We start from the raw sequence: 18,024 nt of genomic DNA on the forward strand, positions 1-18,024 counted from the left end.
TCAGCACACAGAGGTTCAGACTTCCAGCAAAGCTGAGGTGCAGCACTGAGAGCTGCAGAGCCTGATGCTGTCACTGCCTAGCTGAAACCTATCCCTCTTTGTGGGTATCATTGGATCACAGATCAGATGATCTACAAGAAACCATATTTTTTTTAAGAAAGTGCATAGCTAATTACACATGCCCAACTTGTTATTGTTTTACTAGGGGAAAAAAAAAAAACAAACAAACTAGTTTCTCTAGTACTGCCAGAAAATCTTGCTGAGAAACTAGGAACAGCAAATCATGTTTTTCCTTCCTTCATAATGATGGGGCTGTTTAAAAGACAATGCCCACGGGGCAGTCCAGCTTCTTGTCAAAACGTAATCTACTGTTCCAGATGGTAAACATTCAAAGACATATTTATGGTGACTTCTACATACCTTCCTTTGACATTGGCTTTTTTTTTTCCTGAGAGCACTTGTGCTGGGTACACACATGAAGTTCCCATTAGCATCCTAGCAGCTGTAAAAGTGTTCAGAGCTCACAAAGATGTTCCTCACAGCGAGATAAAAATAATCTTAGGAAAAGATCTGAGACAGTACAAGTTCCATGATACGCTCAAGGTAAAAAATTCCAGAGGTACAAAAAAAAAATCCATAAACTGCTGCATGAAAGCTGTAACACATTTTTGTTGCGGCTAATTCATCTTCCCTTGATATGGAATGCTGAACATACCAGGCATGTCTGTACTATCAACTCTGTTTGTGATGTGAGGCAACCTGCACTGCACAAAAGCTGGTGTGTTTCTTTTTCCCCCAGCTAGTGAAAATTAGGTGGGATACTTATTTTCATAGAGTTTTCAAAGTGTCACCCTGCTTTTTTTTCTCTCACTGCTCTGAGCAGTTAGGTAGAGCACAAGAAAATGTTTTCCAGCCAGAATATGTTCTGCCCTGAATTGTCTTAATTATGTGTCAGTTTATTGCTTGTCAGGGGCTTCCTCTTCTTAGCACTTTATAATTGAGGTGGGTGAGCTCATTGCATCACAATATGCAACTTCAGTTTCTGCTTCTTGGCATGTCTCCTTGGCCTTTCATTGATTTTTGTCTCTGTTTCAGAGGAAAAAAAATAATTATGATTGGTGTAATTTGCATTGAAAAAAAAAACCTTGGTGAATGTCCAAATGGCATGTAAATGCACCTTCAAAAAGTAGGCTAAATTAGACATTGTTAGGAAAAAAATTGCATGTAGAAATCCAGAAATATCCTAGAGATTGCAAGTAACAGTGTGAAAATTATTGTAACTGCTCGTATTCCAGTCAGGAACTGATAAAAACAGTTTATTTAAAACGTTGTGATGCTGGGGACAGTGCAAGCCATTATAAAACTCACACTCAGTGGATGTTAGACAGCTAAGGAAAAAAAAATATTAAAACATTTGCAAATTCTGTTCTGGCTATAAACACTTTATTGCAGATTATTTTGACAGTTTACAGTTTTTTTTAATATAGCTTTGTTTAATTTATATCCTGCACTTGATAACATATATATATATATATATATATACACACACATAAATATATATATGGTTCATGTAGGATCAGGAGTTTGAGCCTTGTGTAATGTCAGGGCCCATTCTCACACTGATGAGGCAGGACACTTGTTGCAGATGTCATGGGAGTCATGGGTTCCATGATTTCCTTAGCTTTAGAAAGAGCTTTGGGGGATTTGTGTTTGAGTGGGAAGGCAGACTGATGTGATAACAATTGAGAAAGCTCCTTTCTGAGCGCCTTGAGAGCTGCAGTGTTCAACAGAGAACGAAGGTCCCGTGACAACTCTGCGGTGACATAGAAAGAATCCAATTAGTGGCCACTCCTGCTGTTGATACTAGATCTCTCCTAAAACATTTCCACCATTACCACCCCCATTGTAATCCCATCCACAACACTGATAATGGGATCAAGAGCGTCTTTTCAGAATGCCTGTTTAAATTTTAACTGCCATCTTTGGAGGTTTTGAGGATATTAAATCAGAAGGCGCTGAATAACACAGCTCTCAAGAGAGCTTTGTGGCACCCATAAGACGCAGTCATCTCCCTCATACTACAATCTCCATCGCTGGCAGAGCTGCCTGAAGTGGGCTACAGGTGAAGTGGGGGGCTGTATGTAAAAAGTGAACAATCCATTGAGTTGTGGCTGTCCCTGCTCTGCAGTTACCTGCAGACCTAGTCCCTGAGCAGTCACAGTGTAGGAAGCAGCAGTCGAAGGGAGTGGGAGGGGGTACAGTCCCCTGTGCTGTGCCCTAGCAGTGGCAGCAAGTCACCCTGCTTCTCCCTTTAACAAGCCTTAAGTCACCACTCTGCCTTTCCAGCTGGATCAGCAGTGTGATATTCTCTCCTGCCCCCCTTGGATTTTTTTGTCTTTCACTTTCCTTGCTCCGATGTTAATTCATCATTTCCATAAGACCAGAGAGCAGTAAATCCATTGTTATTCTTACCAAGAGGGGCAAGTTCAACGCTGTCATGTGCTTGGAGAGGACGCTGTAAAGTGGAAAGGCTCAAGGCTCTAAGCAGTGTCACCTCAGAATACAGCACAGTAATTAATAAATTAATAGCCAAACCAGACTCTTTTCAGCTGAATTATTTTAGCACATTTCAGTTATGTCAGTAGAATGCTTTTGAGGGCCCCTGCAAGATCTTTGTTTAGCATTGCTTGTTCATACTCAGAAGTTGTTAACTGGTGAGAGTAATTCCATTTTAATTTGATGTGTCTTAAGAATTTTATTTTCTGAGGAATCTAATGCTTGTTTCAAGTTGTGGTTTATGCACACAGCAGATTTAGTGTCAGTGATTTTCCCAGAACTTTAGTTCCCACTTTCAGAATCTGCTGAAAAGTTTGGTAAGGCTTTGCTACTGTGTGTGCTCTATTAATCCTGGAGCTCTGAACCCTCCCAGTCATAACCACCACCGGTGGTTTGGTTACACTGAAACTTTTTTTTTTTTTGTAATAGTTGACCTTTACACTCAAAATTTTATCATGATTTCCTTTTTTGTATAATTACTTTTTTTCATAGCAAAAATTAACTTACAATTAAATATTAACTCACATTATAGTATTTATATCTGCAAATTTAGTACTATTGCTGGAATATATACTGGAAGATTTCTAGATATGGTACTGTGCTATAGAATTCCAGGCTGTAGTTCAGTGCTAGATTATCCATAGAATACTTCATGGAGTTTCTATACAGAAGCAAAAGACTAGAAAGTCAGTGAAGTTGTATTCCAAAAAAAAAATCCTTTTCTGGTTTGAATGTAATTGTGGCACTGCATGCTGCCATTTCTCTATGATGTGACTCTAACCCATCTTAGCAAGGAGAGGAGCTGCTTGACAGCAGCTGTATTTTTGTGGTGCTTCACAGGAGGTGAACTCTGTTTGGAAAGCCCACAGAGAAGATGGGGAAGCTTTTGGCACTAGAGTTCTGGAGAATAAATGTAACAGGGAGCTGAACACAGGGGATTGTTTTTCTCAAAAGCATCTATTAAAACTGAATAGTGGTCTGTTCCAGTATTGTAATTGCAATGTGCCAAGATGTTCGTTATTCTACCATGTGCACTGTTTTGTCTGTTTTCACTTAAAAACAGAAAAATGCGTTGCCAAGCCTGTAAATGTCTGCAAAACTGCCAACTCTCCTGACTTTTATCAGTAGTCTGATGATATTTAGCCTTCTTTGTAAAGCTTCAAGTGTAAGAGTCAAGACATAACGTGAGAAATTCAGATCTCTGGTTTCTGGTTTTTTAAACATAATCCTGCTGGTTGCTGAGACAGCTGGCTTGCATGCAGCTCCAGAAACATGAAGGAAACTAACAGAAATCCCAAATCTGCCTATGTAAATGCATACAGGCTGTGTGAACAAGGTGGGGCCTGGCAATTAACCCAACTTTTTTCCTGAGGTTTACTGTAACCAGCTCCCCCTGAAATTTCTGATCGATCGTCTGATAACTCCCATTTTGTTAAAGAGGTTTTATTGCAACAGAGGGTGAGGTTTCTTGTCTCCTCTCAGACAGCAGAATAGCTTGCTGCTCTGGAGAAACCCATCCTTGATCTTCCCATCCTCTGCCTGCAGCACTGTGTTCCCATCTCCTTCCTTGTGCCAGGTTTGGCTCTTGGCTCACCTCCTGGAGTGCTGAATGAACTCATCGGGGCAGTGGGAAGCTCTGTTGGCTGCCTGCCTACTGAGCTGGTTCATCTCAGCAAGTGGACAGAGGGTCCACATGGAACAATGAAAGTGGTTGGAGCTGCTGGCTTGGGGTGAGGAGGGGAAACACGGCCAACCCTTTAGGGGACTGTGAGCTGCAAGATACTCAACTACCCGATGACACCTTCTCAACCCACACACTGGGGCACTGTGTGTGTCCACAGTACAAGTGTATAACAGATGTTATCAGGCACAGACTGTGCCAGTGTCACCATGAGCGTGAGGCTAAATGTGTACTTCTAATGAAAGCCTATTCCTTTTTATTTAGAAAATCACTGCAGTATCACTCAGAATATAGAAAGTCCTCCCTTACCACTTCTGACTCTCTAACCCAGCAACTAGGATTTGGAGAGAAGCTAATAAGTGGTGTGGAGAGAAAAGAGGAAAGAAACAGAAGTGCCTGCTCAGCTGCTGCTTTAAAAAGGTGAATGAGATTCTGAGGATGGGATCCAGCCTGGGTAGCCAGGGTGCCCCTTGGGTCTTAAAAACAGCAGCTATCTAAAGGTGTGTTCTCTCTCTGATCCATGAAGAGAGGCCCCCTGAAGACCTCCAGGCACTGCAGTTAGGAAAGCAGGATTTCCTTTTGTAAATTGTCAAAGGCACACCTGCCTCTTTCCATATGTAGGGATGAAGCTAGCTTGCTTTGCAAAGATTGCTAAGGAGCTTAACCTGGAAGAACTTGATATCATCTTGAGTTTCTTGATCAGCCCATAGATGAGCAGTGCCATGGATAAACACTGTATTTGAACAGCTGGCGTGTAATTCCTACACAGCTCTTTAAGGTGTCTCCTATAGACATATTTGTCTTTCCACAGGCAAATGCATGAAGCAGGTCTTTCATTTGAACCCTGGAGATATGATTCACTGGATGAGACTAGGATACTTAGATTAAATATAGTTTACTGACTGTAATATAGTTTACTGACTGTAGAAATGGAACACTGTGTTCCTCCAAAGCATCACCTGTTTTATTGCTGGGTTATGCTGACAAAAAAATGTGAATGTAAATTATATAGGTTACCGAAAAATGTTTTAAAAATCACTCAGTGTTGTTACTTAAAGAATGTTTCAAAGGCCTGTGGGGTAGATAAAGCATAGGGGAATCAGAGATGGTGGTTGTGGTGCCCACAAGTAGTAAAATCACAATGAGGAATAATGGATGATCTTAGAGGAATATGATGTTGGACAAAGAATGGAAGAAAGAGAGAAAAGTAAGAGATTCAGGGCCCATGTTTCTGAGTCTACCTATGCTAAATCTTTCGAGGATTATTTCCCAGTGACTTGACTGCCTAGGGGCATGCCAGTCACAAGTCAGAGAACAGTAGTGCAATAATAAACTGAACATCCTGTAAATAACCAGCACAGAATGCCTTTTAACTATCATTTTTTTTTCCCCCAATCACTGCAAATAATGCTAAGAATCATAGATTTTAGAATAATATTTGGGTTTTGGTAACTTTGTGACAATAAAGAATTCTGCATTAGTCCAACCTTTGTAGAAATATTGAGCAGAGGTTCCTTTGATGTCATTTCCCACTATTTTATTTTAGCTGTAACATTGAAATCTTGAATGTGTGTTTAGTAAAACACATGTAAATTTACCTTGTTGTTATCTATTATACATCTAGGGCCAATTTATGAACTGACACTGTAAGACTATCTGCTTGGCCACCAGGAGGTGATAGGATTTAGGGAGACAACTACCACAGTTAGACCAATAAAATGAACAGAACTTGTGTTCTGAAGTGAACACAAGTAACTGTCAGGAATTCTGGTAGTTTCTTTTATCTCTACATCAGTAATTTTATACCACTGTAAGCTTTCGTCCATTGCCAATATATAGGCTCAGGGAGGAAGGCTTTCTGAGCTCTACTGCTCTGCAACTCAACTCCTAAATGAAAAAGGCCACTGAATTTGGGGTTTGTTTTCCTTCTGCTTGGTATGGAGCATTCCTCTAAAGCAGGGATTCTCTGAAGTGAGGAAGGGCAAAATGAAGAGACTTTGAGGTATGCATGGTCAGGGATCACAGGAGTCCTCAAAAGAATCAGCTCAACATATGAAGATGTGCAGCTACAGAGAGGTACTGGGAGAAGTACACCACTTTTTCAGATTTTCCCCATCCTTTGCAGTTCACGTCCCAATTTGTCTTTCAATTAATTGCTTTGCAAACATCTCTTCTCCGCAAATTTTGCACCGTTTTGCACATCATCAACTTGTGAAGGGTTTGAGATGCGATACAACCACGTCTCAAGAAATAGGTCTGTGTTACAGCTATTTGTTTTGGTTTTGGGTACCATGGATATCTATAGCACAAAAAGGACGTCTATCAAATCCTATGAAACCTTTAGTGAGGATAATAGTTGCCAACATACAAAGTGGTCTGCAAAAGCCAGATAAAACAAGGACATGGCTAAGTATTGTTGATGTATATGCTGTCTTGGACAAGAGACATTGTGCAACTGTATCTTGATATTGTGTGTTTTGAGGATCCTGTCTACCTTGTATGTTAGGATGGAGAATTTACTGCACTTTCTGGTAGCTGCAGAGCATTTGCAGTGTAAGAATATCATGTGTGCTTTGTGTATTCCTCCTTTTATATGCTGTGTAAGAATCCTTAGTTGTTGTTAAGAAATCCAGAGGGTTATTGGAGAGAATCGCTTGCTGAGGAGCTTGAATCTGTGTTGAGGGAGTTCAGCAATGATATTCATATGCCTATGACACTGCTGTTGGGTGCTGGTTCAAGGCTGCTTTGAATAAAGCTGTTTCCTACTTACTGTGTACTGTTTAATGAGGTCATCAATATGGGCATCAGCAGCTCGAGTTCAGATGAGTGGTGCTGCTGCTGTGACCTGTCTGCTTCCCTCCTCTGATGGAGATTACTCATGCACACACCTTGGAAGCCCCAGGGCAACATACGGTGCAGAGGAAATTTTCATTTCCCACAAGAATATTTGCCCTTCAGTCACAGACCGTTCAGATAACAACAGTAATTCAACCATTCTGCATTTGCTGCAGTATCACAGCTCACTATTGAAGCCTGAATTGTGACACTAGTGCTACCATGACAGTGGAAGAGGGACACAGATGTGTGGAGTACCAGAGTGTTGAATGTGGTAGCTATTTGAACTATTCACTGGTTTGTTTTAGTCTCCAGCCACCAGTGATTGCCAGAGTTGCTATGTTTCCCTGCCTACAGTAGAAGAATATGCTGGGCTTTTCAGTTCAGAATTGATCTCAGTAATGCATGTATTTATGAGTCTGGGTTTTGAAGTCATACCCAGCTGTCAAACTCTAAAAAATGTGCAGCAATTATTTTGGATGAGAGCCTAACAAAGGGAGGTAGAGCAGGTTTCCTAGAATGCCTCACCCGTCTCTTCCAGACACCTTGCTGAGTAACATCTGGTATGAAATGAAGGGTCCATGTCTCAGTCCTTATCTTCAAAGCTCTGTGCGGGCCACTCTCATTGTTTGAAGAATCTTTTGAAGAATCTTTTTGCCCCACTTCATCATGAATTGTCAACATATACGGTTAATAGGAACAGTGATAGTGAACAATGAAGGATGAAAATGAGGTGGGCAAGAGAGTGCTATGCTGACACTATAGGGAGAGACATCACATATTAGACTGAGAGACTAGGGCACTTCTAAAACAGATGGAGTAGGAGTCTGAATGGTGAATGAATCATGACTGGTCTGCCAAAGGAAGGCAGATCAGATTTGGTGAGAGGAGAATGGAAAGAAAATATATTCCTTTTCTCTCTCAGTAGCATTTCTGTGTGCTTGTTGCACATATCTGTTGATCCATTCATGTATCAGTCTGCTCAAAGGCATACTTATCTGTTCTTCCAGGAGAAATCCTGAGTGTGGCATTTACCACGTATTATATTCTATTGCCCAGTAGCCATAGTTGCTGTTATGGACATGAGGAGGTGAGAGTGTCAAAGCAGAGCTATTTTGTTTTCTAAGCAGTTTGGAAATTACATACCTGTAGACATTAATTTCCTTCTCTTTTGTAATGCTTGAAGAAAATTCTTTCTTCTTTAGAAGCTTCATATAAAAAAAAAATTCCACTTTGCTAAAGCCACATATGCCTTGGTAACTGTTCAGCTTAGAGTACATGTACATGGAAGTACACAGGGTGGATGATTACCTTGCATACCACCACTTATATAATTTGCTAAGGCTAAAGAAATTATTTCTCTTTTCTCTTTCTTATGCATCCTTCATACTTTTCCCAGTTTTGTGTACAGTACACAAATTGTTTTCCATTTACACTTTTATCTTTTGACAAAAAATGCTTTAAGATCTTGTTTTCAGTGCTGTCAGGAAACTGCTTTAAATGAAAGTGTGGAGTGATGTGGAATAGTTTTAATGAAGACCAAAAGAATGTGAACTTCATCTTTTTCATAGGAAGTTTTGTTGTGTTCCATCCTGTGCCCTGGTTACATTGGCCTTTTTTGACCTTTTCCTTGGCGAAGGTTAAGTGGGAATATCTTGGCTGCAGCCTTTCCAGCTTAACCAGAATGACTTTCCACCGTTCATGTTTACTTTCCCTGCTATGGCCATTCGTCTTTCCTGAATCAAAATTGTTACACTGGATTTTCAGAGGGAAATTAATAGCTTGTGGCATTGACAATGAAGTGTCAAGCCTTCTTCTTTCATGTCTCCAGCTCTTTTTTGCTAGTGATGATTTTGTCAGTTCTCTTGCTAGAGATTAACAAATCTTGGGAAAAAATCTGTTTGGTTAATGGTTCCCTTCCAAGCATCTTCTTTATTGTTATTAAGAACAAATGAACAGAGTTGCTGCATTTGCAATTTATTGAGTGCATTGCTTCTGCAAAAATCTAGAAATATTGTTATGTTTTCCATTTCTGTCTGGGCATCTTTTGTGCCTACTGCCACACACAGAGTGAGACTGAATGCTTTTGGCTGGATAGGGGGTCTCAGTCCTTGGTGTGCTCACTCCAAAAGTCTTTTTCAATCATCCTGTAAAAAAGTTTCAGAGACAGGAGAAACCATGTTCTCAGGACATCGCTGCTTTTACTGGAAAGGCAGTCATGTTCTTCAGGTACCACATTCTTGAGAGGAAAGAACTTGGTCTGAAGCTCTCTCCTGCCCTAGGTCTCAGTAGTAACCATTGCAGAATTTTGAAGTTTGGGATGTCTCTGTCTGTTATGCCACATCAAATTTTGTTCTATGGAGCTTTGTTATGAGACACACAATAATGTGCAGTGATAGTGTGAGACCTGACTGTGTAGTGCAGGGAAAGAAATAGCCAATCTCCACACTAAAATTTCATATTGGTTTAGTTATCAATGTAAGTTTTGCCCTCACAAAGCACAGTTGATTAGCACTGTGTTCATCCATAAATATTCTGAATGGGGATGGTCAAGTCAATTCTTTATCCCTCTCTCAAGAACAAGGAAAGTCAACCTTTCCTGTGAAGACGCTCTCAACGGAGCCCTTCAAAAATATATTAAACATTTCATATACTAACAGAATGAACACTGGAATATTCAGGTTGGAAAGGACTTGGGAAGTCTCAGGTGGTGCTAAAACTAGGCTATGAGATCAGATCCTGTTGCTCACAATTTTATACAGTTGCATCTTGAAAAGCCCCAGAAGACATTAAGTGCAGAGTGTCTTGGGCAACTTGTTCTGCTATTTGACTTTGTTTCAGGGAAGAAGCTTGCTTTGATTTATATCCAGTCTGACCTTCTTTTGTTTCAGCTTATGCCCCTTATCTCTTGTATTCCTGCCATGCACTGCTGACTCCTGACAGAGCCTGGCTCTCTCTCTTTATAACCTAATTACAGGGACTGGGCAGCTGCTCTGAATCCCCCCCATGTCCAGCTAATCTCCAGGAGGAACAACCCCAGGTTCTCACTGCAGGGCAAATGCTCCATACCTGAAACATCTTGATAGCCCTCCACTGGTCTTGCTCCAGTTCATCACAGCTGGTTTTGTACTGTAGGCCCAAAAATTGAGCATAATGTGCCATTTAATGAGCTCTGAGCAAAGGGACTTCATGTCTGTCCTTGCTGAATTCCGTTAGGAATTCAGGAGATGGCCCATTGTTCCAGCCCACCTAGGTCCTTCTGTCAGTCCTCTCTTGAGGAGATCCATTGCTACCTCCAATTCAGTGTTGTTCTCTAACTTAATAACTGCTGCTCATCTTGCTTTAAACACGTGCCCTCAACTTGTTGTTTTCATTATCTTACTTAAAATTAAATTTTATACTCAATTTTCATCCTGACTTCTCAGTTCCTTTGAGCAAACTGTATATTTATAAAAAGCAGTATACTAAAGCAATTCTTTCCAGCTTATAGTTTGCTTATGATGCATGCAGTTGTTCTTAGCTCACCTTTAAATAGATCTTCCAGTCACAGTGAACAGCAGGAGAAATATTTCTTCAAAATACATTCACATGAGAAGATGCTCTTCCTGGTTTTGGCCACGTCTGTCAAATAAGTTCTTCTTTAAAGAGTATCTCAGATTCAGTGGTTTGCTGTGCAGTCCAACTGAACAGTGTTGGGGACTACTACTTAAAACATATAAACTAAAACTATGCAAGATTTTTACCTTGAGATTAGGTTTTATTTTCAGTATGGATTTTTTATTGCCTTCTACAGAAGCTTGGGAAGACTTTAATGAACTTTTTGAGTCCTAAAATAGATAAATTTCAAACAACAGCATCCCAGTCTGGAAGCCTTATTATTATTGCCATTAGTGGTATTATTTCTCCTGAATATCTTGCTGCTTCACAGCAATGCTGCCTTTCCATATCTTCATGTTGCTTGAACTTCTTCCCATCATTTATTGTTGATTCTCCATAGTGGTGCTTCTTATATGTCTCTATAACTTTAGAACTGACAATTATAACAATCTAATTTTAGTCCAATGTGTGTATATCCTATTGATGCATGTATTGTCCTTATGAAGTTATTTTAAAATTCTATTTGTAGCCAGATGAAGAGTTAACCAATAGAGCTGAAATTTATCAACTTAAAACATACAAAGTCCAAAGCCCCCCTAGTTTAGAGAATATTTGGTGTTAATTTTAGCCTGATCTCCACCTGAGTTTACTCATACCTGCCCCCTTAAAAAGCCTCCTGCTCTCTGAGCTTAGCTACTTTGTGAATAGCGCCGAACATTCAATTCATTCAATGCCAGGCATTTAATTAGGAACACTACTAACCTCTGGTAGTATTCTAGGAAACACAATTTCACTTTCTCCTGTTATAGGTATAAGAAAAAAATATCTGAATCACTTTCTTATTAAGAACTTTGTTTGGCATGTAAGAGAAGATCAACTGTTGACTCACCCATTATGCAAGTGACGTGACCACCTGCACCATCCATCCAATTCTTGAATATCTACAGTGGAATGCATGTTTTCTGAAGCTCAGTCCACACCTGAGCCATCTTTGTCAGTGTTTCTCAGTGTAAGGAAAGTGAAAGGAAATTCCATGGTTCTCAATAGGGTTGTGGTAAGGGAGAATACTTATTTATGAGACTTGTTTATAAAATTCAGCATTAAAGAGACTCAAAGCAACCTAAACTTTAGTAACATTTACTTCTTAAAACCTGGCTACTATCCTGCTCTTTTTGACCTTTTTGCTGAATTGAGTTTCTAGCAAGTATGGCCTTATTCAGTTTTTATCCATGCTTTTCAATTATCCATTCCTTTGTAACTGGTCATAGGTAACCATAATGTAATAGCAGTCATCACCACAGCAGTCTCTGAAACTCACAGCTTGTCTAGAGTGGCATTTATTGACTTTTTGCACCAGTGCAAACTCGCTTGTACAGATGTATTGAAACTGGCTCAGCATTCCTCAAATAAATGTGACAGTGAAGCCCCACAGGCATGTGCTAAAGGTATTCTTGTAGAAGAGACACATGTGACCACTCTCATCTGAAGGATGTTTCTAATTTCTTTAGCAGTGTTCTTTGCACTACAAGATCTTTGACCATGTAAGGGTTGAGCTCCTCCTGTAACTTCCTGAGGAGAATAAGTTGTCTATTCCTGAGAAGGATTATTTAGACATATAAGTTTGGACAGGGCAAAAGTCTCCTCCTTCTCAACAGCTTGTTAGGTCAACTCTTTGCTCAGCAAGATGATGGGTCTGAAATACTGCCTCAGACTCTTCACCTGTAGCTTGGAGCCTCAACAGAGATCTTTATTCTGCACTGATCCTTGATCTCTGATGCCTCAGGGAGATTTCAGAATCTGTCCTCCTAACTCTTGTTCCTGTAATCTCCCGGAAATTAGAAGTCTTGTTGCAAACAAAGATGAATGTGCTCCATGGAATCTCCTCAGCTACTCTGCATCTTGATGCATATTGCAGTATTTTAAAATGGTAGTTTATATGCCAATCTATGAACAAGAAGCACTGGGGAGCTCTCTCATCGGGATAGACCTCCTATTCTGCTGGCTCTGTTAGAGGGTTAGTAAACTTGTCCAGAGACAGGAATATAGAAAATGGGAGAGTTGGAAGAACTAACTTATTCATTTAATAGCATATAAATTTCCAAAATCTTACATCAGGGCCTTGAGTTTCACTGGTGAATTGATATTGTGTTATCCTGTATACCATGATATTAAGGAGGAAAATGCTGATACCAATTTTCTGGCTGTAGACCTCAGGAAAAGATAACACTATACAATAGAAAAGCTGGTTGAAAGAAAGTAGACATGAATTTTTAAGATCTAAAATAGCTTCTATAGCTAAGATTTTTCACAGTCCTTCATATTGCTGGAGAAACTCAAAAGATACATAGATGCTAAAAAAAGCCCTAGTCCTTGGAAGAGGAGACAATGTGGCTGAAGCTTGACTCTAATCTAATTTAGATTTTGTGAGTAGGATGTGGAAAAAATGGTCTTAGTAAGAACTAGTTTCACCATCATGTTTTAATAAGGAAAGTGAATGTTTTCTGTGTGCACTCGCGTGGGAGGCACAACAACAGAAGTAAATCCTTGTATCTCAAGCATTTGAATATTTAATGCAGCTTTCACTCTTTTGGACATACTTTGCTTCAGGAAGTTCCCATTTTAAAGTTCATTATAGACATAAAAATAAACAAATTGCACAAGCATGAGAGAGGCAGTGCAAGCTATACTTCCCAGCCAATCCATGAGTTTTTTGCCTCTATCTTTAATCCAGCTCTGTCAATATAGCAACATAAAATTTCAACAAGAGTATTTTTCTCGCTGAAGAGCAAAATTTGCTAGCACTCTTTATTATGTAATGTACTGAGAATGCAAAATGTCTGGTTACACTGCTAAGTCACCTTTTTGACTTATAAAAATATATTCCCACTGATTACTAAAGCAGTGTTGCTTAAGGCTAATGGCATAATAGATACAAATTTATCCCATAATTCTTTTAATCTCGGTAAATATATTGCAAATGTTTAGTGTCTATTGTGGCAACATAAAGCAGAAGTCATAATTAGCTTAAACAAAACAAATCATAGGAGGGTTTTAAAGTGTGTTTCCAATTTTAGAAAAAAAAAACCTCATAGATTTTTTGTTTTTTCTTTTTTCACATCTTGAATCAGACATCAGCAAATGTGTTTGTATCTGTGCATTTTCCCCAAAGCACTGAGAAGAATGTCGTGTGAGAATTATCTTTTCCATTCACAGTCATGCTGCTATTTGGTCGCATTTCAATCCTCTGAAAGAAAAAAAGGAGGTGGGGGGAATTAAAAGCCCAACAGAACCGCTTAAATTATTTCCAACTTCAATGGTGCTGCAACCCTTAACAGAAGGCACAGCTCAGTTGTGTCCATGGAACAGTTACACATTTCTGAAAAAAAAAAAAAAAAAAAAAAAAAAAAAAAAAAAAAAGCTAATAAAAAATTTTAAAAGCACAGACATTAACGAGCTAACATGAAAGATTTATTACTTACATTTATTTTCTTTTCTGTCTTTTTCTAGTAAACTTCTGCATTCTCCAAATAAGAGAGGCAAATTTCCAGCAAGTAAGCTTCTTTCCCTCCTTCTTCAACTTCATATTTCACTTTCCTCAATTTCTCCTTAAATTATTTAATTAAGGTCATCTTGCTTTTTGATTCATTGATTGTAGTGACATTGTTCTTTATGTTCAGAAGGCAATAAGGAGTGGTCAAGTTTCAAGTCACAGTGACGCTGTTATTTCAAGTACTGAAATATAGGAAAATCTGTTTTATAAGACCCCTGAGTTATTTTTCTGTCTGAAACAACCTTGTCAGTAGGTTGTGTTTCTTGCTGAACAAAAAGCTGTATTTTGCTGCTGAAAAATCAGCCAGAACAGTAAGAATATGTTCATATTTTATCAGCCAAGAAAGTACACATATAACTGAGGACTCATTAACCCTCATCAAGTCACCTCTAAAAAATTTCCTGTTTCACCTCTCCCTTCATGTATTTTGAGTATCAGTTAATATTTTAAGACTATTTTGTCTTGCCTTTTGCCAGGTCTTCCAAATACCAAGCTAAGATGGACATGCCTTCAAATGCAAATTAATAGTTTTCTCCCCTCAATTGAATACTAGAAACATGGGAATGCTTTACATCCTGAAAAATTATAATGGTTGTATAGAAGTCTATGTCAAGGAGATCCTGTTGCTTTTCTGGTGTTTCTAAGATGACACATATTTTTTACCCCTTTCCTTAGTGATTGATGCTATTGGAATGATGAAAATATCAGGAATATGAAAATATGAAGAAAATATGAGGAATATCCTCAAAGTCTTCAGTTCTGTTCAGTATTAGTACACTTGGCAAATAAAACCAATCATAGACACATAGAATCATAGAATGGTTTTGGTTAGAAGGGACCTCATAGATTGTCTAGTTCCAAACTCTATGCCATGGTCAAGGGCACCTTCCACAAGACCAGATTGCCCAAGGCCCATCCAACCAGGCATTAAACACTTCCAGGGATAGGGCATCCACAGCTTCTCTGGGCAACCTCTGCCAGGGCTTCACCACCCTCTATATAATATAACACTATAGAATTTTTTTCTAATATTTTACTTAAACCTACCCTCTTTCAGTTTGAAGCCATTACTCCTTGTCCTGCCCCTACATGCCTTTGTAAAATGTTCCTTGCCAGCTTTTTATAGACCCCTTTTTGGTACTGAATGGCTTCTCTTCTCTAAGGTCCTCTTAGAACCTTCTCCTCTGCAGGCTGAACAGCCCCAGCTCTCCAAGCCTATCTTCCGAGGAGAGGTGCTCCATACCTCTAATCTTGGTGGCCCTTCTCTGGGTGTGTGCCAACAGTTCAACATCCTTTTTGTGTTGGGGGTCCCAGAGCTTGATGGAACACTCCAGATGGGGTCTCATGAGAGAGGAGTAGAGCGGAAGTAGAGGGGAAGAATCACCACCCCTGACCTGCTGGACACATTTCTTTTGTTGCAGCCCAGGACACATTCGGCTTTCTGGGCTTCAGGCACATATTGCTGGATCACGTTGAGCTTCTTGGCAGCCAACACCCCCAATTCCTTCTACCCAGGGCTGCACTCAGTTTGTTCTCTCTCTGCCCAGCTTGTGCTTGTGCCCAGGATTACCTTCAATTGAGATGCAGCCCTCCGTACTTAGCCTTGTTGAACTTCATGAGTTTTGCATGGACCCACCTCTCAAGCCTGTCACAGTCCCACTGGGTGACATCCCCACCTCCAGAGTGTCAACTGCACCACACAGATCGGTGTGTTAGACAAACTTGCTGAGGATGCACTCAATGCCACTATCCCTGTCACCAGCAAAGATGCTGAACTGTTCCAGTCTCAATACAGACCCCTGAAGGGCACCATTTTCACTGCTCTTCTCTTGGACATTGAGCCACTGACCCCAACCTTTTGAGTGTCACCACCCAGCCAATTCTTTATCCAACAAGTTTTCAATCCATCAAATCCACACATTTCCAGCTTATAGACAAGGAGACGCTGTCAAATGTTTTGCACAAATTCAGGTAGATGACATCAGTTGCTCTTCCAATGCCAACCCCTCTGGTTATATCAAGGAAGAAAAATCACAAGTTCTGTATAAAGTAATAAAGTTATATTGAACTTAATATTTTTCTATTATTTTAGAGTGTTTATTATATTTCTATTGCCTACTATGTTGGCTTTATTGTATTTTTACTTTAATACTCTTGAAGTTCAAACTTTTGGTTTTGTTTTCTACATTTATGTTATAAAGCAGAATTTTCCCCTTTGTTCTTTTTAAGTTAAGAATTGTGTCTAGTTTTGTCACCAGCTGGCTAGCAAAGCACTAGGAAGCAGACTTGAATCCGGTAGCCAGCATTTTTTCGCAGTAGCAAAATAGATTCCTTCATCAGGCTATCATTTTTTTTTCAAACATTCAACTGCTACTGTAATTTTTAGTTGTATCCACTAAAATAATGAAAAAATAAATTATTGAAGTTGGTAGTTTCAGGAGAAAAAATATTTATGTAACTTAATTTTATTTAATTTAAGTGGGATGCTCATGACTACTAAAAGCAGTATTTACTCTTCAAAAAGGTGACAGCAAGTATCTTTCTTCTGTACATTCTCACCCAGAATGGGCATCAGGGGTCATTTAATATCTGATGCTGAATTGCTCCTTGTATATCCAGGATGTTGGTAGCAAGTCATCTTCAGCTGTAAGTGATCAAAAATGCTTACAAATTAGTCTATGAGATAATCCTACTGAGTTATGAATATCTAAAAGCATATGAGATCAGTTATAACTGTGCTGTTTTGAATACAGAAATAGATGTTGTATTGATCTTCATAGGCTGATCCTTCTTTTTTTTAAACAATAGATGTTTCCATTGTGATGGCAGTACTGCTGAAGTCAATAACGTTCATAAGTTGCTGATGTTTGGTGCCTTTTAGCTACTCTATCTTCTCAATCTATTATGAGCAAGGCTAGATGGTCTGATATCTGTGCCAGGAAGTATGAGAACTCTGTGTACACTGAAGATCCCTTATATGTCAATAATGGAGTGCAGTTCTGAGAAATATTAAATTATATCCTTATCCAGAAATACCTCCTACTGCCTACTGAAGTCAATGAGAAAGACAAAGCCAGAAGAAAATTCAATGCTTGCATAAATTGTGGGTCCTCAGGCTGCTTTGCAATCATTCTTGTTGATAGCCCAGCAAAAAATAGTATTGGGTAACTGGATTTGGATTCTGCTGTCCATTTACTGGCAATTGTGAAGTCCGCCACCAAAATATTTTCCAGGTCATTCTGTTTTCAGTGAGTTACGTCTGCAATCATATTGCTCTTCTAACTTATATATAGAATATTTATGCGTATGGAAATGCATACAGAAATCACCGAGTTGTCCACTGAAATAAAGTTGTTTCTGAATGAAATGAGAAACTGCTGCATGAGGTCATTCTTTGTACATCATAGGTCTGAGGAAGAAATGAACGTCTCAGGTTGAGTCTGTAGGAAGGTGTAGGTCTGGTGTTTTCCTGTATTCTGAAAGAGTGCCCCTCTGGCATGAAATTGAGTGCATAAATTTAGGTCTGTCTGAGATGAAGTGAATCACACACAACACTCCCTGCAGTCCCTCAGGTCTCACTTGGAGGCTTTGTGACAGTGTTTCTTTTGTGAAATTAAGTAAGATGATTGCAGCCCCAGGAGATGGTTACAACCATGTATTACCATTTCTGGAATGATTTGGAAAAATTTAATCACCAGTATGTCCCAGGTATGGAAAAATCCTGCACACAGTAACCTCTCCTATGTTTTATGGGTTATCTATGTTATACAGGGAGGATTTCTCTCAGTGCAACGCATGCATTTAC

The 18,024-nt window shown here is 39.4% G+C and overlaps 1 protein-coding gene across 8 annotated transcripts in view; it reads left to right on the forward strand.

Annotated features, from left to right (window-relative positions):
* SULF1 (sulfatase 1) overlaps positions 1 to 18,024 on the forward strand; it is a 183,113-nt gene that overhangs the window by 64,124 nt on the left and 100,965 nt on the right. For 5 of the 8 annotated variants that reach the window (XM_041412919.1, XM_041412917.1, XM_041412914.1 and 2 more), the window contains one exon: positions 14,177 to 14,220. The exons of the other annotated variants lie outside the window; for them this stretch is intronic. The gene's annotated coding sequence lies outside the window, so the exon portion shown is untranslated. The remainder of the gene's footprint in view (positions 1 to 14,176; positions 14,221 to 18,024) is intronic. 8 annotated transcript variants of the gene reach the window in all.

Source organism: Onychostruthus taczanowskii, unplaced genomic scaffold (assembly GCF_017590055.1).
Source record: "Onychostruthus taczanowskii isolate IOZ18803 unplaced genomic scaffold, ASM1759005v1 scaffold4, whole genome shotgun sequence".
Lineage (NCBI taxonomy): Eukaryota > Metazoa > Chordata > Aves > Passeriformes > Passeridae > Onychostruthus > Onychostruthus taczanowskii.